Source organism: Pantherophis guttatus, chromosome 6 (genome assembly GCF_059756535.1).
Source record: "Pantherophis guttatus breed Tessera chromosome 6, ASM5975653v1, whole genome shotgun sequence".
NCBI lineage: Eukaryota > Metazoa > Chordata > Lepidosauria > Squamata > Colubridae > Pantherophis > Pantherophis guttatus.
This window is the reverse complement of record NC_142068.1, coordinates 86,041,686-86,067,299: the sequence shown is the minus strand read 5'-3', so window position 1 is coordinate 86,067,299 and position 25,614 is coordinate 86,041,686. Positions and strand designations below refer to the sequence as shown.

Below are 25,614 nucleotides of genomic sequence, written 5' to 3'. Positions count from 1 at the left end.
CCACCCACCCATCATCCATCCAGAGAAGAGCAACAAAGATGAGTAGGGGTCTGGAGGCTAAAACATATGAAGAACGGTTGCAGGAACTGAGTATGTCTAGTTTAATGAAAAGAAGGACCAGGGGAGACATGATAACAGTGTTCCTATATCTCAGGGGCTGCCACAAAGAAGAGGGAGTCAAGCTATTCTCCAAAGCACCCCAGGGTAGGACAAGAAGCAAGGGATGGAAACTAATCAAGGAGAGAAGCAACTTAGAACTAGGGAGAAATTTCCTGACAGTTAGAACAATTAATCAGTGGAACAACTTGCCTCCAGAGGCTGTGAATGCTCCAACTCTGAAAGTTTTTAAGAAGATTTTGGATAACCATCTGTCTGAAGTGGTGTAGGGTTTCCTGCTTAAGCAGGGGGTTGGACTAGGAGACCTCCATGGTCCCTTCCAACTCTGTTTCTATTCTATTCTATTCTATTCTATTCTATTCTATTCTATTCTATTCTATTCTATTCTATTCTATTCTATTCTATTCTATTCTATTCTATTCTAAATATCTCCTTATTCATGCTTAGTTGCGAGTTCCTTCCTGCTCTTTCCTTTTTTTCTGTTCCTGACTGCATTTGAGGCCAAAACATGGTTTGATTAACGGCTGAAGGATTTACAGGACTGATAGATGCAGCTTTAATTCTGCCTCCGGCTCTGAATTATGCTGGAAAGTGTCATCGTGTATACAGAGACTATCATGTCGGAGTCGCCCTTTTCGTGAGGCAAATCATATTTTCTCCTTGCCTGTCTTTTGGAGAAGCAGACAGGAGAAAAGCTGAGTTTGGATTATTCTCCTCCCCACACCTTTCCCTCCCCCCCACACCTTTCCCTCCCCCCACACACCTTTCCCTCCCCCCCACTCCTTTCCCTCCCCCCCCGCCTGCAGCTACTCACTGTGCTAAGTGAGTACATCCATTTTCCCATCGCCACCAAAACCTATAATGAACCTCAAATAGACATTGATGGGGATGGGAGGGAAATCAATAGCATCACCAGCCCTGAGTTTTCCTGCTGCAGCATTTATTAAACATAATATTAAGGGAAAGGGTCACCAAAGAGAGCGACCTCGAGGGAGAGAAATCGATTCTTGCAGAACGGAACAGATGCTGCCCAACAAGCTGAACTTCCTGTCAAATCCAAGCGTGTGGGGTCGCGAACCGCAGCTAATGGAAGATCGGCCCCTGAGGGGGAGAATGTGTGTGGGGTATGTGGATATGGATGGCATTTCTTTCCCTTGATGGACAGGAGTTGAGAAAAGCAATTGGCCAGGGTGGAGGATCAGACAGGCTTAAGGGATTTTGAAGAAATGCTAAAAGGGCAGTGGAAGGCAATTCAATGCAGAGCTGAGAGAGAGTGAGTCAGCAAAATGGCTTTTCATTTGCTGGCCAGCTCAAAGCAGTCGTAATTGTAAGAATTCTCTGGTTCTCGTGAGGAAAGAACCACTCCTGGAATAAAATTAAGAGTTGCAGGTTGAAGGTCAATTCTTCCCTGGATAGATGAGTAATCCGAGGCCGCTAAGGCTAAAAGATACCAATTCCATATTCTATCTCTATCTCGATGCCCAGATTGATTGACGGCAATTCACTCCTGGATTCTACATTCCGTAGGAATGATACCAAAAGTCCAATGGGTCTGTTTTTGATGGCCACCTTAGTCAAATTGATAACTGTTCTCTAAATGCCTATCTGCAGAAAGCTACACGCTTGGGGTAGTTCTACAGATAGATTGAAGAGTTGAACTGTGGGGTCCTTGATGCTCTCTGAGCTTGGTTATTTTCTTGCAGACATTTCACTACCAAACTAGGCAAGTGAACTAGTGTACTCAGTGATCATCAGTGAACTAATGTACTCAGACAGCACCAAGAACCACACAAAGATCTTTTTACACACCTCTTGGTGCTGTAAAGGCTATTTGTTGATTTGAATCAATCTGAAAAATTAAGTTAGCATGTTGAACCAAGTCCATTTGACTTCATTTTATTCATTTACGTATTCATTCATTCATTCATTTATTTATTCATTCATTCATTCAGTTTATATTGCTGCTCATCCCACCTCAGCAACTCTAAAATATGCCAATTCTATATTTTTATTTTTTTTATTTATTTTTAATCAAATTTCTATACCGCCCTACTCCCGGAGGACTCAGGGAGGTGAACAGCCAAGATAAAATACAGATAATACAAATATTAAAAGTCCCTTAAAATTATTAAATATTTTGGCCGAAACACAGATTAAAACACCCAATTTATAAAATCAAACGAATTAAAAATTTAAAAAAGGAGAGTTAGGCCAGGCCAGCCTGCTGAAACAAAAAAGTTTTGAGAGCACGATGAAACGTGCGCAGGTTTCGATGAAACGTGCGCACGATGAAACGTGCGCAGGATCCTCCGTATCTCTGGGGGGAGCTCTTTCCAGATGGTAGGTATATTACAGCTTTATTTAAATGCCCTGACTGAATGACTGCAATTCACTCCCAAATTCTACTTTCCATAACAATGTCTATGGAGATTCTCAGTCCTCCTGGTCATGGTTGTCTCAAAGGTGCTTTTTCAAGAGACAACTCGAATTTCTGGTTTTTCATTGAAGATGTTTCGCCTCTCATCCAAGAAGCTTCTTCAACTCTGAGAAGAAATGAACTTCAGCTTGGGGCTGAAGAAGCTTCTTGGATGAGAAGCAAAATGTCATCAAAGAAAAGTCCAGTTGCTTCTTGAAAAAAGCACTTTTGGGTTTCCGTAGCAATGTTACCAAAGTCCAGTGGATCTAATTTTGATCGCCACCTTCACCAAATTCATTGCCATTCCTTAGGCATAGAAAGAAAAGAGGAGGAGAAAGACACAAGGCTTAAAAATAATCACTCTCAACTTTTGAACCTTTGCCTTGCTGCCATCAATTTGGTCTCCTGACATAAACCATGCTTTGATGACTTCAGCTTTTCTTTCAAAGCCTAATTAGACTAGTCACTGAATTTATTGCTCTGTTCCCTGCTCACAACAGGCACGGGTTATTCGAAGAGAAAGTGATCACCTCAAGGTCATCCCGATGATTAAGAGGCGAGTGGGCTTCTTCATTCAAGTCTGATATTGAATCTGCTTGGACTCACAGCCTGAATCAGCTGGGTTGAAGTCTCAGCACCATAAATTGAGTCTCTGAATTCATGTTTCTCCTTTCTAGCAAAGGATGTTGCATAAGGCACTATAGCTAGGGGGAAAAAACACTATAGAACAGTGATAGTGAACCTTTTCAGCACCAAGTGCCCAAACCGGAATGCACGTGCATGTGCGTGCATGTGGGTGCATGTGCGTACACCGGAGCACCGGAAACCCAAAAACCAACTGGTCTTTGGGTTTCCAGCATGCGCATGCATGCCATCCAGCTGGTCTTTCAGCACGCCAGAGCACTGGAAACCTGAAGATCAGCTGGCTGGCGAGTGCATGCCTGTTTTTTGGCCATTTTTGGCCGTTTTTCAGGCTGTTTTTCAGGGTGTTTTTGGGCTATTTTCAGGATGTTTTGGGGCAGTTTTCAGCCTGCTTTTGGTCCAAAAAATGGCCCCAAAAACAGCCCAGAAAATGGCCCAAAAATGGCCTCAAAAACAGCCCAGAAAATGCCCCAAAAATGGCCTCAAAAAGGCCCGAAAATGGCCAAAAAACCTGCCAGTGCTCCAGTGCCCGCGAAGTGGAGCACCTTCCAGTGCTCCAGTGCCTGTGAAGACCAAATGGCGATGGCATGCATGCCCACAGAGAGGGCTCTGTGTGCCACCTCTGGCACACGTGCCATAGGTTTGCCATCATGGCTATAGAAAGACCAGGAATTAATGCAGGTTTTTCTAATCTGGGTTTTATGAATAAATTTCGGGGGGGGAGGGGGCATGAACTTGGACAGAAAACAATTACAACTTTATTTTCACTAAACTCTAAATGAAACATAGTTTGCCTTGTAATTGACTTAATGAGATAAGGAAGACACACATATCTATATATTGTTCTTTAATATTTTGGTATCTCTCCGAGCATAAGTGGTTCCTTTGTAACACATCTATACCTCTGTAGTTTGTTTATGCATTTTAGTTGCCTTTTCCTGAGTCAGTTTCTCCAGGGGTGGGTTCTACTTACTTTTACTACCGGTTTGCAACAGGACCGCGCATGCGCTCTTCTGCACAAGCGCAGAAGCTTCTGTGCATGCACAGAAGCATTTTGATGACGTCGGGGTCAGTGGGTGGAGCCTCCTGCCGGTTGTACTACCAGTTCTATAGAACCGGTGCGAACTGAGGGCAACCCACCACTGAGTTTCTCCAGACTGTCAAAAGCACATAAAAATGAAGACCCTTTGATTTAGTGGAGCTTTCCTATAGCCAGACCAGGTCAACATGAGCTAGATGAAGAATGGCTAATAACTGGAAAGCAAGAAAAATGTGCTTTATGGTTGGGACCACATTTCTATATTTTCTCCATGTTAAAAATAAACCTTGCCTTGTGTCTTTCCCCCATCCTTCCTCTCTCTCTCCTTTACTGCTATGCATCCATTAAAAATGGGTCATCATATAACCCAGTGGTCCCCAACCTTTTTATCGCCGCGGCCCGCTGAGCGCGCGCAGGGGTGGGGGCACGGCCCAGGAGCTTTTGCGCACGGCCCATTGCGCACGGCCCAGGAGCCTTTGCGCTGCAGCGTTCATGTCCCCTGGCCGCTGCGCGGCCCGGTGCCAGGTACTCCACGGCCCGGCACCGGTCCGCGGACCGGGGGTTGGGGACCACTGATATAACCCATTTGGGGGCTTGGACCATGGTTTCTGGTCAGGGGCTTGCTTGGAAAAAATGATTCGGTTGTGGCTATTCCTGGTTCAACCAGACTTCCACCTCATTTCTGGCAGGAGGGGAATCCCTAGTGACTCAGGAGGCATAAGCCTTCCCACCACAATCAATCACAGTAGAGTGGGAAGGGTCCTTGCAGGTCTTCTAGTCCAACCCCCTGCTCAAGCAGGAGACACTATACCATTTCAGACAAGTGGCTGTCCAGTCTCTTTTTAAAGACCTCCAGTAATGAGCAAATTGTTCCACTGGTTAATTGTTCTCACTGTCAGGAAATTCCTCCATAGTTCTAGGATTTCTAAGGATCTTCTGCCCACTACTAGGTTGGAAGGGACCTTAGAGGTCTTCTAGTCCAACCCCCTGCTCAAGCAGGAGACCCTAAACCAGTTTAGACAGGTGGCTGTTCAATCTCTTCTTTAAAACCTCTAGTGATGGAGAATACACAACTTCTGAAGGCAAGCTGTTGCACTGGTTAATTGTCCTCCCTGTCAAGAAATTCCTCCTTAATTCCAGGTTGCTTCTCTCCTTAATTAATTTCCATCCATTGCTTCTTCTCCTGCCTTCAGTTGCTTTGGAGCATAGGTTGGCACCCCCCTCCCTCTTCTTTGGGACAGCCCCTCAAATACTGGAACACAGTTATGTCACTCCTAGTCCTTCTTTTCTCCAGACTAGCCATACCAAATTCTTGCAACCCTTCTTGATATGTTTTTGTCTCCAGGCTTTTAACAGGCCTTGAATTCAACATTGTTAAATAGAAAATAAGGGTGCACTTATTAGACTATTCAAATCTTAGACATTTGCATTTTGCACTTTGCTTTGGCAGAACAGACAGTTTAATAATCATAAAGAGCAAAGACAAAGCAATTAAAATGCAATAAAGCTCCATTTGCAAATATTTCTAAAACCTCTCTCTACCCGTGGTCAAATAACAGGGTGCCCTATTATTAAAGCAAATATTTTAAAAAATGAATTGCTTTTAGTCACAAATGCCTTAAATAAACTCGATTCCTTTCCTTCCTTCCCAAAGTTTCTCAAATTAATGCTAAATCTTAAGGTTGTGCTTGTTTTTATGGAGGAAAGTGCAGCACACCACAATAGGTAGACAGAATAACATTCAGGAGATTTTTATTATAATAATGGTTTTTTTTTTCTTCCTGTAACTCAGAGCTTTACTGCAGGGAATTAATCCAAGTCTAAGTGATGCAGTGGCTCTGTGGCTAAGACGCTGAGCTTGTCCATCAAAAGGTCGGCAGTTCAGCGATTCGAATCCATAGTGCCATTTAACAGGGTGAGCTCCCATTACTTATCCCAGCTTCTGCCAACCTAGCAGTTCAAAAGCACGTAAAAAATGCAAGTAGAAAAATAGGAACCACCTTTGGTGGGAAGGTAACAGCATTCCATGCGCCTTTGGCGCTTAGTCATTTATTTATTTGTTTGTTTGTTTGTTTGTTTGTTTGTTTATTTATTTATTTATTGGTTCGATTTATATGCCACCCTTCTCCGGAGACTCAGGACGGCTTACAATGCATTAAGCAATAGCCTTCATACTTTTGTATATACCTGCTTAGTAGGGCTTTCGAGGCCCCCTAAGCAGTGTTCTTTTTTATACAAAGTCAGTTTATTGCCCCCACAATCCGGGTCCTCATTTTACCTACTTCGAAAGGATGGAAGGCTGAGTCAGCCTTGAGCCTGGTGAGATTTGAACTTGCAGTAATTGCAGGCAGCTGGTTCTATTTAACAGCACTTTAGTCTGCTGCACCACCAAGGCTCTTCATGCCAGCCACATGACCACAGAGACATCTTCGGACAGCGCTGGCTCTTTGGCTTTGAAACAAAGATGAGCACCGCCCCCTAGAGTCGGAAACGACTAGCACATATGTGCGAGAGGCACCTTTACCTTTACCTTTAATCCAAGTCTACTGGATTTCTTTGAAAAATTAAAATTTATCTCTCAGATAGATAGAGCTGTTTTATTTTATCGAGTGTTCCCTGCAGAAAGTAGCACTCAACAGTTGGCACTTTTGATGTGGGTCTTTGATCTATAATGATAGGGATCAAAGAAACCTCATATTATTCATTCCTCTTTAAAGTCCAGGAGCAGCTTGGGCTGAACTGGAGTAGAACTAGAAATCGATATCATAAATGCAATCAGATTTAAAGTTTTAAATCCCAGCTTAAGTATAACTGATTTAACAGAAATGTGAGCCAATATGGCTTAAATTCAAGCAATCGCTTTGAACCAAACAGTTGCCCTACTTGCTATTTTTTTGCATAAAATCGACTTAATAAAATTGAGCTATAAGTTGCTATTAAGACACTCATTTTCTTTTTCTAAACTACTGGGATAAAAACAAAGTTTGAAAGAGAATTGATTTGCTTGGGAAAGTAAGGAAACTGGGACCAATCGTCAGCTCTGCCAAAAACAAGCACATGTGTGCTGTTCCTCTTTGAAATGGTTCCTTATATAGGTAGTCCTTGTCCTACGGTGGCAATTGAGCCTGACATTTCTGTCATTAAGTGAGACACTTGTTAAATGAGTTTGGCCCCATTTTATGACCTGTCTTGCCACATTTGTTAAGGGAATCACTGTAGTTCTTCAGTTAGTAAAATGGTTGTTAAGTGAATCTGGTGTCAACTCGCAAAGCATCCCTGGCCTGCTCTCGAGTTGCCATAGGCAAGGGGGATGAGAAACCGATGAATCAGTACGGCAGCCAAAGACAGGAGCACATTCCAGAGATATCTTTCTAAAGGCTGTCTCCCAGGGTTACCCACAGTGGCCGAAGGGGAATGATCTCTACAACCTGCAAAATTGCTCCTTTGGCGAATGTGATTGATGACACACCCTGGGAGGAGGGGGGAAACAGGGTCATGATTGGAGCCGTAAATTACGTGGGGTCAGAACTGGCTTCATTTGGGAATGTGCCGACATGTAGGTCCTAATAAATAACTGGATTTTTTCTGAAGCTTGGCTTGAGACTCATGATTTAATTAGGGCATCCGTCGGAACACTGACAGCTGGCTTCCTCTTGATTTTGCTGGTCAGAGGGTTGCAAATGGGGATCATGTGACCTTGGGACACTGCAATCGTCATAAATTTGAGTCAGCTGCCAAGCGTCCAAATTTTGATCACATGATCGTGGAGATGTGGCAAAAGTTGTAAGTGTCAACCACAGATGTCTTTTTTTTTCAACTACTGTTGTAGTTTTGAATGGTCACTAAATGAACTGTTGTAAGTCAAGGACTCCCTGTATTGATTTTGTCCTGGATGCAGCCAGGCACAGGTTTCTCAAATGGGTCACTCATCTAGAAGTGATCTTTTGAAACCTATACTGACCCAGCGAAGGAAAACGGAGGAAGTTAACATCAGACCTGTTCAACGTACACGAAATTTTCAGATGGAAAGAACAAAGAAGTGACGTTAATTTAATGCTAACTAGAATCCAAGTCTGGTGTCCTTTTATAAAGCCAAGGTCAGCTAGACGTTGCCACCTGTTATGAATATGATAAAATATCTCTAGAGTCAAACTTGGTTCCGTGTGATATCTGGCTTGTTTTTTAGACTTCCCAATCTATTTTACAGCCCTGATATTTCCTATGTTCTTCTATTCAAATATTAAATAAGTCTGATCTCACTTATAATCTGAGCCCAGACAGGTTCTGTTTTCTGCTGCATTCTGCTGAGACAAGGAAAGCATCACGACTTGCTATATATAGTTATCACTTTTTAAAGAAACGCAGTAGAATAATTTGTCGAGCGGCACGAAAAACTGTCAGTTTTCAAATATTCATTAGTGTTTGTTAACAGATGCCTTACACTCTGGAAGATTTAATTAGATGTTTGTTTAAGTAACGAAGGATTGCGCAGGGAGGAATTGTACAGATCTTCTAGGTAAGCAAAAACAAAACAAAACAAAAAGAACCCAGCAACAACAACAACAGTGTGTATCCAAATTAAAAATACAGGACTAATGTGTTTTTTTGAAGCGCCGTTCCCAGCAAAGAAGCTGATTTTGAATTTGGGTGCATTAATAACGACAGGTGAAGCTGTCACCACATAAACGCGAGTGATAAAAATCTAAATACAGATTGCAGTTTGGCACGTGTCATCAATAATCTCAGGAGGTAGGAGAAAAAATATTTGAAGAGCTTGTTGGTGATGATGTGCAGTAGAAAAGAAGCATGTAAGCTGGTAATTGCTGTGGTAGAAATCCCTCACTGCCGGATGTTCTAAAAGCAAGGAGAACATCTAGCTGAACATTGGGAGAGGCACTTCAGAATGTGTTGTCCCACTGCAGCTCCTCAGCTGGAGATGGAGATATCTAGAGATAGTGAATGATTGACTTTAGCTTGTGGAAAATGCTCTTCAATGCCTTATGATTTCCTCTTTGACCCTAGGTAGAGTCAAAGAGGAAATTATAAAGCGTTGAAGAGCATTTTCCATAAGACATTCCTCTAATTGGTTAAACTGAGGATGTCAGTCTCCTTCTCAACCTTAAAGTGATCATAGCTGAGGCCATCTTGGAGGCTTCAGGGTTGCCACACAACAGAGGGAGGAGGAAAATAACTAGATGGGGTAGTGTAGCCAAAACAATAAAACTTTCCTGTGGGAACCCAAGGACATTCCCACAGGTAGCTGGCCAGAGGAGAAGTGAAGTAACCAAGCAACCAGACAGCTCCTGGATTGGACAACGTAACCAGTGACTTGGGGGGGGAAAGGAAACTTTTAATTAGGTGAAAACCGCAGGAACTTTTAGAGTCGGCTTTCACCAGTTGTGCCAATATGATATCTCTATATATAAAAACGAAATCCACTCACTCATCACGATATCTCCAGAACGGTAAAGCCTACAAACTTGAAATTTGGCATGTATGTTTCTCTTGGCTTCTAGGTGCTCACTAAGAAAGGATTTTTTGAAATGACCATCAGATCATTAGTATTTCATATACAGTATATTAACACACTCTGATGCTAAGGAGTTAGACGTTCTACTCCCCCTCCCCTCCTGAAAAGTTCCAACTTCCAGTTGCCTCACATTCCGTTACCTCAGTTCAAACTGGCAGACATTCCACTCCTTCACTCAGGAGTGGTCTGGGGCTCCTTAGAGTACTAAATGTCACTACCTCACCAAAATGTCTATGCCTTCCACCTACGGAACTGCTTCCGAACTCAAGGCAGCGGGAAAGATATTCCCTTATGTGTTTCAATCACCGACCATCACTGAGCCAACGGATTGTGAGCCAAATTTCTCCTGCATAGTATCCCAGCCCCAACTCACTTCTTACACTGACCTCCTCAGTTCAGATGAATCTGTTCCTTCTACTGTAACACCAGTTAAAGGGGAAAGACTGTCTTTCTGCTGCCCAGAAGTACAACGGATGCTTCAAAATGGTGTCTTTTGGAGCCAGAGAGGTGAAGGAGGGAAATTTTATGCCAACAGTCAAAGTGCAGGGGCAGGTCTACCACAGGATAGGGAGTATTTTGGTGGGGCCTCAGCAGCAGCCTTCCTTTCTCCAGATATACTTCATTGGTGATGATGACAATGAGAGTCTGTCAAGACCATGGGGATGCTACAATGGTCGTAAGTGTGAAAAATGGTCATAAGTAGCAAAACACAGGTATCCAACTAGTACCCAATAAAACTGTTATTTGAGGAACTTGCCTGCCTTAGAGTTCTAATTTCTATGGGTGCATTACTTGGAATGCTGACATCCCCAAAACAAAGAAAGACAGGTTGTGATTCTTCCAAGGAGAGTTCTTTATGTTCCTCACCTATGGACAGACTCTTGCCAAGCTAAAGCAAACTATCACTCCCACCCCCCCATAAATGATATGCTCTGGGAACTATTAGGGAGGGGCCATCTTCAACTTCTTTCTCTCACACAAACTACCCTATTTCCCCCAAAATAAGACATCCCCTAATAAGCCCAATCAGGCTTTTGAGTGCATGGCAATAAGCCAAGTGCTTATTTCAGGGTTCAAAAAAAATATAAGACAGGGTCTTATTTTCGGGGAAACGCCAGGGGTGAAATGCTCCCAGATCGGACCGGATTGCTCAGTCTGGTAGCTTGGCAAAGCTCCGCCCACCCACCTGGGTGTCATTACTTCCTGGCTTTAACCAGGAAGTAATGTGTTTTTTACCTTCTGCGCATGCACAGAAGGTCTGCGCGCGCACATGATGGACGGCACGTGCACTTCCGAATCGGTAAGGAAGGTAAAGTAGATTTCACCCCTGGGAAACACGGTATCTGAATGGAGTTGTCTCTTGTTCCTCTGGGATGCAACCCCTCCTTCCTGGGAATCCAGGCTACATTCCACCACAGATGGTCAACCATCTTTCCTTTTTATCTTCTGATTATGAAATAGATGGAAAACCAGCTTGATTGCAATCGTTACACCGCTCTAGAAACCAAAACTCTGTGAGTTCTAGTCCTGATTTAGGCATGATACCAGAGGTGATATTCAGCTGGTTCGGACCAGTTCACCTGAACCAGTAGCGGAAATTGCAGATGGGCCCGCCCACCTGCCCCGGCTCTATGCCATCTTATTTAGGCACGTTTTTGAGGCCGGGTGCATGCATTGAAGGTGCGCGCGTGAGCAAAGCACTTGTGCGGAAGGCTGGGTGCATGTGCGGAAAGCAGGTGCATGCAAAAACTGGACGTGTGCATGCACGAAGCAAGCATATGCCTGTGCAGCAAACTGGTAGTAACATAATGTGAAACTCACCACTGCATGATGCCAACTGGGTGACTTTAGACCAATCACTATCATTCTTAGCAAGAAGGCAATGCAACCAAGAAAACAGGAGAGGCATATCAGGGATATAAACACACAAATGAAGTATTGCCGAGCTAGGCTGCTGGGTCATTATCCAACCATGATGACATTGACATGATGACATGTACATGACAACGTTGACATCACATCAACCCTGCCATGACCGACAGACATTGTGCTGTCTGACAAATATCCAGCACAGCCTTTTCATGATGTTATCATCCCGCCTGCATGTTGGATGCACCTGATGCTAAGGCTCCATATGACTTTAAGGGACAGCTAGATCATATTTTTTTTAAACTTTATGTAATTTCCTAACGATATTTTTCCCCCATTATGTAAGAGAAGTATCAGTTGTCCAGAAAGATTTCTGTGAAGATCGGTATTATTTTTATTTCTCTCAGCATACATTTTCTGCTATATAAAGCTACTCCTACACAGATGATGTACAATAATGACGGTAAAAAGACATTTTTAAAAAAATAAACTCCATCTACAGAAAAATTGATTGCACTTTTCGTGAGCTTTAAAAAATCCATGGTGGGCTATTTGAAAGATCCCGGGTTTTTTTAGGAGCTACAACCTGCCAAAAAAGGCAAGGTTAGAAAGGGTTGGCAACAGTGATGGGTTTCTACTGGTTCGCCCCGGTTCATGCGAATCAGTAGCGGCAGTGGAGGGAGGCTCTGCCCACACGCCCTGATGTCATCACGAATAGTCAGTGCATTGTGAAGTGCTGTGCATGTACGAAGCGCATGGGTGCATGGGCGTGGTCACATTTGTGAACCGGTAGCGAAGGTAAGTGGAACCCACCACTAGTTGGCAACAGAGACATGGATTCATATTTCATTTTCTGTACATGAAAACGTCTGGGAGCTTTGATTTGACTTTTTTCAGGCTGTTGAGAAAAAGGAAAATTATCTCATGTGCAAATTGAACTTACAGTAGTCCGCCGCCATTGAAAGATAAAACCTTCCGTGAATTTAGCCCAATTCCTGGTGATTACATGAGTTCCAAAATGTGACTCACGGGTTTTGTTTTCTTTTTCTTTTTCTTTTTGCTAGAGATATCTGTGAAAAAAACAGTTCTCCTTTCATTTTCTTCTACATTGGACTCTGCATGTATTCCTCTGACGTTTTGCAAGAACCGAAGAACTCACACACCAATAGCTTTTTAATGGTAGGACTACGTAATTCTTTGGAAAATTTGCTCCAGCTGTAGGAGGAAGAGCTGGCAGAGCCTGGGGAGGGCTCAAGAGAGGACTCAGCTCAGAATCATTACATGTCCACAAATGCTCCAAATTTAGGTCTCCCTCCCCAGTATCCGTTAACTTATCTAGCATCAATTTAGTGCTGAAATTTATTTATGTATTTATATACAGTATGTATGTATGTATGTATGTATGTATGTATGTATGTATGTATGTATTGAATTTATCTTGCCACCTATTCGCCCATGGCGACTCAAGGCGGCTTACAGAATATAAAGCCACATTTAAAACAATAAAACTAATAAAAAGAATCAACTAAATTAATATAGTACAATATAATAAAATCACCCACCCCCACCCCCTGTGACAGCAGCTCACACGAGCCATTTAATGGGCTCCATCCTGCTCTGGGTTCCCCAGGCCTGCTGGCAGAACCAGGTTTTCAGGACCTTCCAGAAGAGAATTAGAGTGGGGGCCATTTTAATCTCTGGGGGAATGATGTTCCAGAGAGAGGGAGCCAACACAGAGAAGGCCCTTCTTTTGGGTCCCACCAGGTGTATTTCGCTCGGGGATGGGACCTGCAGCATTCCCTGCCTCCCCGCTCTAGTGAGTCGGGTAGATGTGACCGGCAAGAGACAGTCCCTCAGATACCATGGTCCCAAGCCATGAAGGGCTTTAAAGGTGACAACCAGCATCTTGAATTGCACCCGGAAGCAAATCGGCAACCAATGCAGCTCCTGCAGGAGAGGTAATACATGTGCACATTGGGGGCTGCAGAAAATCATGCAGGCCGCTGCATTTTGCACCAACTGAAGCTTCCAGATGCTCCTCAAGGGCAGTCCCATGTAGAGCATGTTGCAATAGTCAAAATTTTTAGTTGATCAGATTCTTGCATATAGACTTGAGCAATCAATCTTCTGAGCTGGTACAGGTGATCCGGATCCTTCACGCCTGATACCTCTATAAAGAGTAACAGCGCCTGCCAGCAGTTTGGTGATACAGCCATACTGTTTCCCTGGAAAAGACACAGCTGCTTTAAAGAGTTGCAGATTGATTCTATATTCACTACCCACTTGCATTTCACACCTTCTTCTAAAGTATTTCTGAAAATTTCACATCCCTATATCCCACATCTATTTTGCCAAGATACAGTAGTGACCAAAATTATGGAAGCCTTTTGGGAAAAGTGTATTTTTGAGGTTTGATGGCTAATAACACAACTTTTTTGTGGAGTTTCAAGATAATCCTATTCCACTGCTGGAATGGCCTGGGAATAACCCAGACCTTAACCCAATGGAAAATCTATGGAGCTGACTAAAGAAACTTGTTAGTCAGAGGCGACCCAGTAATAAAACCCAGTTAATAGAAGCCATCATTCAATCTTGGTTTCACATTGTAACAGCTGCAGAACTAAAAGACTTGGTTCACTCCATGGGAAGACGTTGTAAGCCCGTAATTCATGCTAAGGGTTACTCAACTAAGTATTAACTGACATGGTGATAATCTTTGTATATTTCGTTTTTTCTACATGTTTCACTTTTCTTCTTTATACTGTAACTGCTATTCTAATAGCAAATCCTTCATAAAAGCTATTGTATTACATTCTTGATTAAATTATCTTTCCATTGATATATAATTTTATGATACTACTCCAAAAATAAAAGTGGTGTTATTAGCTAGTTGAGAAAATAAAGTTTTCCCAAAAGGTTTCCACAATTTTGGCCACTACTGTAAGTTTTACTAAGAATATGTAACCCTTCTGCGGTAATAAGGTAACATTTTGAGAACAAAAATACTTTTACTTAATGAAAAAAAAAATTGCAGTCTCATTCTACTCAATTTGCTGATTCAAACGTCCAATTACTTTTAGGGAACGTAACAACATATTCAGGTAGCTTAAATTATAACAGAAAATGAAAGAAGCGTTCCGGAAGCAGAATGTTATTGTACTTAAAATTCGTCACTCTTGAGTTTTTCACAATTCTGCAAAAATACTTTTTTTAAAAAAAATGTTTTATTCTGTCCTTCGGCATACTAGCCAGATTGATCTGAAATCCAGTACAATTTAATGTAAGTTCTTCCCTTCCCACAGTTTTCAATTATGGCACCATTTCACTTTTATTTCATACGGATAAAGGCTTCACAGATTGAGTTTTATCTAGAAAAGTACAGTAGCATCCGCTTTGAGTCTTCGGAAATAGTCTGAAAAACACCTTTAGGAAATCTCAGGTATATTAGCTGGAACTGTATTTATAGACCCAACGAAAGACTCAGAATTCATCCTGAATATTATTTTCTGCAGTTTTGGGCAGTGGTGGGATTCAAATTTTTTTACTACTGGTTCTGTGGGCGTGGCTTGGTGGGTGGGGTGTGGCTTGGTGAGCGGGGCTTGGTGGGTGTGGCAGGGGAAAGTTACTGCAAACTCTCCATTCCCTCCCTACTCCAGGGGAAGGATACTGTAAAATCTCCATTTCCTCCTGATCAGCTGGGACTCGGGAGGCAGAGAATATGTGGGGGCGGGGCAGGGGTGAAATCCAGTAGGTTCTGACAGGTACTGGAGAACCGGTAGCGGAAATTTTGAGTAGTTTGGAGAACTGGCAAATACCACCTCTGGCTGGCCGCAGAGTGGGGTGGGAATGGAGATTTTGCAATGTCCTTCCCCCAGGAGAGGGGTGGGAATGGAGTTTTTGCAGTATCCTTCCTCTGCCATGCCCACCAAGCCACACCCACCAAGCCACACCATGCCCACCAAGCCATGCCCACAGAACCGGTAGTAAAAAAATTGGATTTCACCACTGGGGCGGGGCCAGTCAGAGGTGGTATTTACCCGTTCTCCGAACTACTGAAAATTTCCACTACGTCAGAACCTGCTGAATACCACCTCTGGTTTGGGGCCAGGTGGAACCCAGAGAAGGCACACGAACTGAAGTGAAATGGTGGGGGGGGGGAGTCTGGATGGAAGCTTCGAGCAAAATCAACTTGCTTCTGTGCACAGGTTTTTTTAATGTTCTAATAGAATATGAAAAGAAGTTATTGTAAAATTTCTCCCAAAATTTCAGGGACATGAAGAAACTTATTGATTTCTTCTTCAACTTATTGATTTCTTCTTCAAACTAGCCATTAGATTTTTTTTTTCCATAGGTATCCTCAAAGTATTTATTTATCTATTAATTTATTTACTGAATCTATATAGATGCCCATTTGTGACTCTGGACAGTGCATCGAATGAAAACACAAAGCTAAACAGTCAACAAAATTCTACTACAACCATTAAAACCAGTTAAAACCACTTAAGAACTACAATAATCACGGTGGCGCAGAGGTTAGAGTGCAGTACTGCATGCTACTTCTGCTGACTACCATTTGGCAGTTCAAATCTCACCAGGCTCAAGGTTGATTCAGCTCAGTGGTGGGTTTCGAAAATTTTTTGCTATTGGTTCTGTGGGTATGGCTTGGTGGGCGTGGCATGGCATGGCTTGGTGGGTGTGGCTTGATGGGCGTGGCAGGGGAAGGATAGTGTAAAATCTCCATTCTCACCCCACTCCAGGGGAAGGATGCTGTAAAATTCCCATTTCCTCCCAATCAGCTGGGACTCGGGAGGCAGAGAATAGATGAGGGCGGGGCCAGTCAGAGGTGGCATTTACCAGTTCTCCAAACTACTCAAAATTTTGGCTACCAGTTCTCCAGAACTGGTCAGAACCTGCTGAAACCCACCTCTGATTCAGCCTTCCATCCTTCCGAGGTGGGTAAAATGAGGACCCTGATTTTTGGGTCCAGTAGGCTGACTCTGTAAACCACTTAGAGAGGGATATAAAGCACTGTAAAGTGGTATATAAGTCTAAGTGCTATTGCTATTGCTATTGACTCAGTCTTTCATCCTTCCGAGGTCGATAAAATGAGGAGCCAGATTGTTGGGGAGAAATAGGCTGATTCTGTAAGGCTGTAAAATAGGCTGACTTTTACAGGGCTGTAAAAGCCCTGTAAAGCGGTATATAAGTCTAAGTGCTATTGCTATTGCTATTGCTATAATAAAGAGACAGGGGAGAATGCATTCTAAATTTATTCACAATGCAGCCATTTCCAGGGCTCCAGTCTTAAATGGGATCCACAGACCTGATTGTATGATCAAAAGTCAAGATGGCAATTGGGATGCTACAGTTGAAGCTCTACCAATTTTGTTCTGTATGTTGCACATCCAGCAAAAGGCAGGTGGAGCTTTGATCTCATCCTCTGGACTTTTTTGACCATAGCTGAGATTTTTGTCAATCCTGAAATTTTCCTTCCATGGAAAGGTGCTTTTTCAGGAAGCAACTGGGCTCTCTTGTTTTTTTCTTTGAAGATCTTTCACTTCTCATCTAAGAAGCTTCTTCAGCTCTGACTGGATGGTGGGGAATGGAAGGATTTATATTCCTTGCAGACAGCTGGTCATTTGCAACCTTTTAGAGGGCCATTGAAGCACTTGGAGATTTATCGTATCCTCAGGGTCATCTAAGTAGTGGTTAAACTGAGTGATAAACTGAGTAGTCCTGCTCCTCATTTTACCAACCTTGGAAGGATTGAAGGCTGAGTCAACCTTGAGCCTGGTGAGATTTGAACTGCCAAATTACAGGCAGCCGGAGTCAACAGAAGTAGCCTGCAGTACTGCATTCTAACCACTGTGCCATCAGAGCTCTTGTATACAGAGCAAACAAGAGTACAGTCACCATGTGCTTTACTGCTCAACTGTTTAAACTGTAACAGGAAACAGGAAACTCTGCTTAGAACAAAAAAACTATACCATAGCTCCAAACTTGTAAACACTGCCATCTACTGGCTGAATACTACCATAGAAATACATTCCAACAGTGAATTCCAACAGCAGGCCTGAATAGCATCATATGTACAGTAAATGTGATCAGATGACTTGACTTGTTCATTGGGGTAGCACGATCCCTCATTGATTGCTGTAGACCTTTTTCATGGAAAAGTATTCAAAGTGTATTCTCTGCTTTTGGGATTCTACAAGAAGGTTCATAATTTTAAGGGAGTGCATTTCCCTCGCTTGGAAACTCATTAATGCATTCAAGTCGTTTGTTCGTCCCATCCATCAACTGTCGAAAGGCTCGTTTTCTGAACTCCAGACACAATTCTCTCTGCAATACATTATGATATTGGAGGTGAAGCGTGAGTTCGCATCTCATTTCTGTGCCGGTTGAACACTGAATCTATATTATGAATAATGATCCAAAGTGCATAAATCTAAGTCCATGTGTGATGCCTGTTCATGATTGATGCTCTGATACACCGTTCTCATCCTACTGTTAGTCCTGAGGACATATTCAGAGAAGAAGTTGAAAAGTTGTATTGCAACATTTTTTTTCTTGAGCTGGGTGGACAAGGAATTCTCCTTCTGGCCTATTTATTTTTTATTTTATTTTATTTATTGGTTAAACATGTATAAGATAACAGATATAAGTATAAACATGATTATGAATACAGGAAATGGATATGAATAAATGAGGACAGTAGAACAGGGACGGTAGGCACGTTGGTGCGCTTATGCATGCCCCTTACAGACCTCTAGGAATAGGGTGAGGTCAACAGTGGACAGCCTAAGGTTAAAGTTATGGGGGTTTGGGGATGTAACCAGAGAGTCAGATAGTGCATTCCAGGTATTGACCACTCTGTTGCTGAAGTCATATTTTCTGCAATCTAGTTTGGAGCAGTTTACCTTAAGTTTGTATCTATTGTGTGCTCATGTATTATTGTGGTTGAAGCTGAAGTAGTCATTGACAGGTAGGATGTTGTAGCAGATAATTTTGTGTACTACGCTTAGGTCAGACCAAAGACGGTGTAGTTCTAAGTTGTCTAAGCCCAAAATTTCAAGCCAGGATTCCAAGATAAAGTTTATCATACAAAGTTTATGTGTATGATAAGATTCATTTCTTATTACTCTTTTTCTGAGAATGCTGGTAAGGTTCAGAGGCTATTTGCCAATATGATCCAAAGCAGAAAACTGGATGTATATCAGGGGTGAAATGTAAATTTTTTTACTACCGGTTCTGTGGGGGTGGCTTGGTGGTGGTGGATAATGTGACTGGGTGGGCGTGACCAACTTTTTTTTTTATTTTAACTTTTCAAAGCATTTTTTCTGCAAATGCAAAAAAATGCTTTGAAAAGCCTCTGCCGATCAGGAACATAGCTGGGATCATCAGAGCCTTTTCAAAGCATTTTTTAACCACCTCTTCTCCTGAAGAGGTTGCAGAAAAAAAAAATGCTTTAAATGCTTTAAAAGTCTCTCTGATGACTTGCTGAGTTGCCTGATTGTTTTAAAAAATGCTTTGAAAAATCTTTCTGACGATTAGGCAACTCAGCTGGGATCGTCAAAGAGACTTTTAAAGCATTTTTTTCTGCAACCTCTTCCAGGGATTAAAAAAATGCTTTGAAAAGGCTCTGAGATCTCAGCTGAGTCGCGTGATCATCAGAGGCTTTTTTTTTTTACTTTTAAAAGCATTTTTTCGGCGGAAGAAGAAGACAAACAAGAGTGTGGTATATACCAAATGACACAACTGCTGGACAGATTTCTTCTGGGTGTTGAAACAAAATTCATATCTAAGACCTATAATATTTTGCTATCAAGGTATGTAGCCGAGGAGATAGTAAAAGATACGATGATTGCCTGGGGGAGAAATTTAGGAAGACCAGTGCAACTTGAAGAATGGCAGGCAATATGGAATAGATCAATGAAATTGACGCTATCAGTGGCATTCAAGGAGAACTTCTACAAAATGATTTATAGGTGGTACCTCCCACCAGCTAGGATAGCTAAAATGTTCCCTGGATCCTCGGACAAATGTTGAAAGTGCAATTCGGTCAGGGGTACTTTTTTTCACCAGTGGTGGACCTGCCCTCAGATCAGGAAGTTTTGGGAGAAGATTCAAAAATGGTTGAACGAGATAACAGGTGCAAGTTTCCCCCTAATTCGAGATTCTTACTTACTCGGAATCAAACTAAAAGACGTGGGCAAGCCCTGCCCCCTAGAGTCGGGAACTACTAGCACATATGTGTGAGGGGAACCTGAACAGGGAGAAATCCGAACAAGATTCCTAAGAATGAAAAAAAAAAAAAACCATATATTTTACATTTATAACTTTGCTTTAGCAAGGAAAATTCAAAAGCAAAACCGAGAAATCAAAAGCAAAACCGAGAAATCAAAAGCAAAATCCCTTTACAGAGATGCCGGTTCTAATTTAAATACATAAAATCAGAGAGTATCTATAAATTCCTTTTGAAAAGACAATTCGGCATCATGACTGTGAAAGGCCGTGCCACAAATGGAACGGCAAATGTTAAGCGACCAAAATAAAGGACAGGGGTGAGTTTTTGAAACATAAATAAATCTAAAGGATAGCTTTCTGAAATCAAAGACTGTCGTTTATAATAAAGGATGTGTGGCCATTGTAAGTGACCCCTGGGCCAGGTTATTCATCTGTAATAATCCTGAAGGAGTTAAGCGGGACATGGAATTGTCAACATGTGGTTATTAAACATGAGTTTCCATTTTCACTTTTCAGCTGCTGAATTGGCTATTTTTGTAGCTCTGGCAATCTCCGAATGTGGCGTGCATCGCCAGTTCTCTTGAGGCTCCTTCCTAGAATGCAAACCACGTACGAGCACCTCTGTATATAACCTTAATAAATTTAAAAATGGCTTATCAATATTCAGTAGGGACACCTTATTTGCCCTGATTCCTTTTCTCCCTCCCCCTTCTCTCTCCCACATTTTCAAGTTGAAAGTGACACTGGCCAAAATAAATGGAATTAAAATTGCATATCCTCCTTTTTAAAAAGTAAAATCAAATCAGCCAGCTACTAATGTCATCCTAAAACACCTTCCTGTAGCTGGGTTGATATAATATATAGTGGCAGATGTAATATGAGCAAATGCTCCTTTTTCATTACAATACTGGCTCTTCTGGCATCTTATCAAAGGTCTGATTTAATATTTCACTATTTCATACTGAAGCGGTGAGGATCTGCAGGTTGGGCAAATCTGCAAATTTCACAAACACACACACACACGAGACACACACAAATGTGTTGCCAAATAGAAGGGGGCTGTTTCTCAGAAATTAAGCTTAAAGCATGGCAGCAACTTTATCGTTTCTTGCGTCAGCTTCACATGTCCCTTCTGTTCCGAGTTATACCTTTCAAGAACCCATCTTGAATTCAACCACTGAGAACCCAAAAGAGTATGTATGTATGTATGTATGTATGTATGTATGTATGTATGTATGTAAGTAAGCATGTGTGTATGTATATAGAATGCAACTGAACTTTGTTTTTTCTTGAAGATATTCTCATCCAAGAAGCTTCTTCAGTTCCAAAGTTCTGAAGAAGCTTCTTGGACGAGAAGTGAGAAGCCTTCAAGGAAAAATGAAGTCCAGTTGCCTCTTGGAAAAAAAACACTTTTGGATCAACCATGATCTGGATGACGGAGAAGCTCCATAGATAAACCATCAAGAAGCAAACAAAATTGCTTTCTGGTAGAGAGGTGCTTCTAGTTAAGCTTGACGCTATTTCTTCTGACCCAGCCTTAGCAGAACCAAGAAAAAGACTGTTCTGACTTAGGCTTCCCCAAAAACCATGAAGCAGAATCCTGGTCCCAACAAAACCCCTTTTATGAAACAAACAGTGAATTCCTCTCATTCACCTTCAGCAAAGTCTTTCAAGGGAGAATTTACAGTTACAGACCATATCTGGCTTGGAGAGCTGCCAGTCAGATACCTTCAAAACTTGGCAAAAAATCTCCAGAGAGTCATAAACCAATTAGGTGAATTAATTGTCTCCTGCAAACTCCACTCCCCTTTCTCTCCTCTTTTTTCCCCTCTGGGGCGGCCATTCATCGTTCACCTATGGCCTTACTCCCAAGTCGACCCTTGTCCTTTAGCTGTTCCCTTCATCTGGCAACTCTGCGCATGCACACCCTGGGAACAGGCTCCAGCTGTTCATCTGCCTCACTGATGTATGACTCCAAAGGCAGTGATAACTGATATACGGCCCTGGCCCACTCTCTGCCTCCAACACAGAGCCCTCATCAGAGCCTTCCCCAGATTCCAGGACTGGCGTATGTTCCTCCCCAACCTCCTCACTTTGTGGATCTGCTGCAGCTCCGCTGGCCACTGGTGGGCCACAACACATACTCCTTGTTCCCAAAAAAAACCCCTCTTTATTTAGCTACTTTGAATTCATGGCATTCACACACAGAAAAGTCCAGGCAATAATCCTTCCAAGGGTCAATTGCAATAACAGACCTTATCAGGATAATTGCCAGGCCGAGAACTTCCAGTTGCAAAGCTGTAAATTAATTCCTGGCAAGAAGCCTCTGAGGCACGAACCACAATAAGCAAATCTTCTGAAAGAAATACGAACTGTTGTTTCCTTCAACCATCATTCCCCTTTTGCTTCGATTTATTCCCCAGCCAGGGAGGGGCCATTCAGTGTCCACGTGTGTCTTTCTTCCTGAGTTGGCCCCTGTTCCTCAGTTGTTCTCTTCTCCTGACAGCTCTGTGCATACACGAATTTGGAACAGGCCCCAGCTGTTCTTCTTCCCCACTTATCTCTGACTTCGAAGGCAGCTGGGAAATGTCGGACGGTCCTGGCTCTATCTCTACTTCCGACACAGAGCATCCATCAGAGCCTTCCCCAAACTTCAGGACTGGCCCAAGTTTCTCCCCAACCTCCTCCTCATCCAAGTCTGCTCCCAGCTCTGCTGGCAGTTGGAGGGCCACAACACTATTAGCCAAAGGGTGGGAAAATGTGAGTCCTGATAATATACTTGGAAAGTAACTCCACACATGTAGGGACATTCATGAGAATCCAAATCTGCATGTACAGGTGGTCCTTCCATCGCAATGCTACACTCATCGTCTTACATATTTTGATCTCCCGTGAACACCCTTGATTGCATTAGGATGCCTAACCATGGAAATAGGGATCCTCAAAGGATACCAGACACTGTTTTCAAGATTCAGGGGTACTCCCTTTCTTCATCTCAGCTGTGAAAAACGTCTGGTTCAACAAGCAACCTCATCAAAATTGATTCATCAGTGACTAGGGTATCATTCTAGCTTGTTAGCTTTTTCAGGCATATTATTAACAAAGGATAACCAAAATATGCACCTGTTTGTACTTTGCAAATTTTCCTAATCTACGAAGGTTTCACAAAGATGCACGATGAGGATTGTTTTAAATGTAACATGTCTGTCTTGATTTTTTTTTAAAAAAAAAGAACATATATTTATCTAGTTTCTCCTTCTCTAACTATTTTGGGGTGGGTGGGAGGAAGAAGAGGAATTAATATAATTACTCTTAAAATGCATGCTTCAAAAGTAATTTTTCCTGAAATTTGCATTTGTCTTCTGCAAAGACCGAGTGTCTTGTGCAGAAATTGGACTGTGTACGAGAGAGGCCAGCAAATTGTGTTGATTGCACAATTGTGTTTTTGCTGGGTTGTGCCAACTGGTTTCCATAGAAATCCATAGCAGATCCCCCCCACTCCCATTCCTCTCACAACTCTAAATGTGCACACACAAATCTCAAGAGCTGGATTTCCCTGGAGCATATAATGATGATTCATTTATTCGCAAGGAAGCATCTGGTACCTTAACGAAGTTATGTGAACGATAAACAGGTTCCTGCATTGAAGATTATGACTAATTGTTGTGAATAAATGAGTGTATAAAAGATGCACTGCTTATTTATTTTTTTTACTTAATTTGATATTTTATCTTATAATTAAGCTTTTTCTTTCCCTCCAGGAAGATCAAATTCCTCATTATTATTTTTTCACAGTGGGTATCTTTTCACAATGAATGTGATAGGGCATTTGTTTCCCAGATTGTACTTCACAAACAACTGAGTAAGCCTTAAAAATCATTCCTTAGGAGCAGAGTTCTTGTCTTGATAAACAGATTTCCAGAGATTCTTCTGCATTTGTCCTTTTGGGAATAGTTACAGCTGAGAGATACAACATGCTTGGACACTCGTACGTGTCACAGTCTGCTCTTTCCCATGTCTTCATGCCAAATACTACATACAGTAGTGGCCAAAATTGTGGAAACCTTTTGGGAAAAGTGTATTTTTGAGGTTTGATAGCTAATAACACCACTTTTTTTTTTCTTTTTTTTTTTGAGTTTCAAGATAATCCTATTCCATTGCTGAAATGGCCTGGGAATAGCCCAGACTTAACTCAATTGAAAATCTATGGAGCCGACTAAAGAAACTTGTTAGTCAGAAGCGATCCAGCAATAAAACCCAGTTAATAGAAGCCATCCTTCAATCTTGGTTTCACATTAGAACAGCTGCAGAACTTAAAGACTTGGTTCACTCCATGGGAAAATGTTGTAAGGCCGTAATCCATGCTAAAGGTTCTTTATACCACAACTGCTATTCCAATAGCAAACTCTTCATAAAAGTTATTGCATTACATTCTTGATTCAATTATCTTTCCATTGATATATAATTTTATGGTACTACTCCAAAAAAAAGAAAAGAAAAAAAAAGTGGTGTTATTAGCTAGTTTTAGGAAATACACTATATATATATATATATATATATATATATATATATATATATATATATATATATATATGTAAATAGATAGATAGATATAGATATCTTGATTGAAGCTTTAGAAACTTCATATTTGTCTTGAGTTTTATTTTATTGACCTATCAGCACTAGTAATTGAGAAAGGCCAATGATATTAATTAATGGTTAATATTATGTAGATAACTTTAGAAAATGAGCTTGAATGCCCTGTTACTCTTAATGATGAGCTGAGTTAGGGATAGAAATTTAAATGATTGGATTGGTATGTTCCCCACTCATCCACATTCCTCCAGTTGTGGTAAATCCCTGGATGGGTTGATGTTCTACCTGTGTAAGACAATCAGTCGTCAAAGTTTCCATAAAACTTTGATTGTTTATTCATTTTTTATTCATCTTTTTAAAAAATGAAATATATTACATTGTTTATTCATCTTTTTTAAAAAATGAAACAATGCAGGATAGAATGCAAAATAACAGAGTTGAAAAGAACCCTATACCATTTCAGACAAATGGTTATCCAATCTCTTCTTAAAAACCTCCAGTGATGGAGCATTCACAACTTCTGAAGGCAAGCTGTTCCACTGATCACTTGTTCTCACTGTCAGGAAATGTCCCCTTATTCTTTTTGGGGTCTTTCTTTGACAAGCTCTCATTCATTACTTCTTGTCTGTCCTGCCTTCAGGTGCTTTGGTGAATAGGTCAACCCCAGGGGTGAGCTTCAAAAATTTCAGCAACGGGTTCTCTGCCCGGTTGCTGGGAGGGTGTGGCCACGGTAGGCGTGGCCAAGTCACCCTCCTGCACCATGGTAGGGAGGAGCATTTCACCTTCCCCAGGCTCCAGAGGCTTTCCTTGAGCCTCTGGGAGGGTGAAAATTGCCTCCCCTGGGCTCCGGAGGCCCTCCGGAGGATGGAAACGGGCCCGTTTCCAGACTTCTGGAACTTTCGGGAGGCCTGTTTTTCCCCAAGCCTCCACGTGGGCCCTGCACTTACCTCACATCCAAAATGGGCCATGTGGAGACTCCTGGGAGGGGAAGGGAGGGGAGGGGCAGAAGGGATGGGGTGGGGTGGAGTGGGGTGGGCAGGGCCAGCCAGGGGTGAATTTGGATTCTCGACATCTTTTTTGTATCATGGTGAACAGAACTGGATGCAGTATTCGAAGTGTGGTCTTACTAAGGCTTTATGAAGTGGTACTACCACTTCA

The 25,614-nt window shown here is 42.1% G+C and overlaps 1 long non-coding RNA gene across 2 annotated transcripts in view; it reads left to right on the top strand.

Moving 5' to 3' along the window:
- LOC148113184 (uncharacterized) overlaps window positions 1-25,614 on the top strand; it is a 60,138-nt gene that overhangs the window by 21,023 nt on the left and 13,501 nt on the right. The window contains exon 2 of one of the 2 annotated variants that reach the window (XR_015728533.1): window positions 12,678-12,792. The exons of the other annotated variant lie outside the window; for it this stretch is intronic. This is a non-coding gene — a long non-coding RNA (uncharacterized LOC148113184). The remainder of the gene's footprint in view (window positions 1-12,677; window positions 12,793-25,614) is intronic. 2 annotated transcript variants of the gene reach the window in all.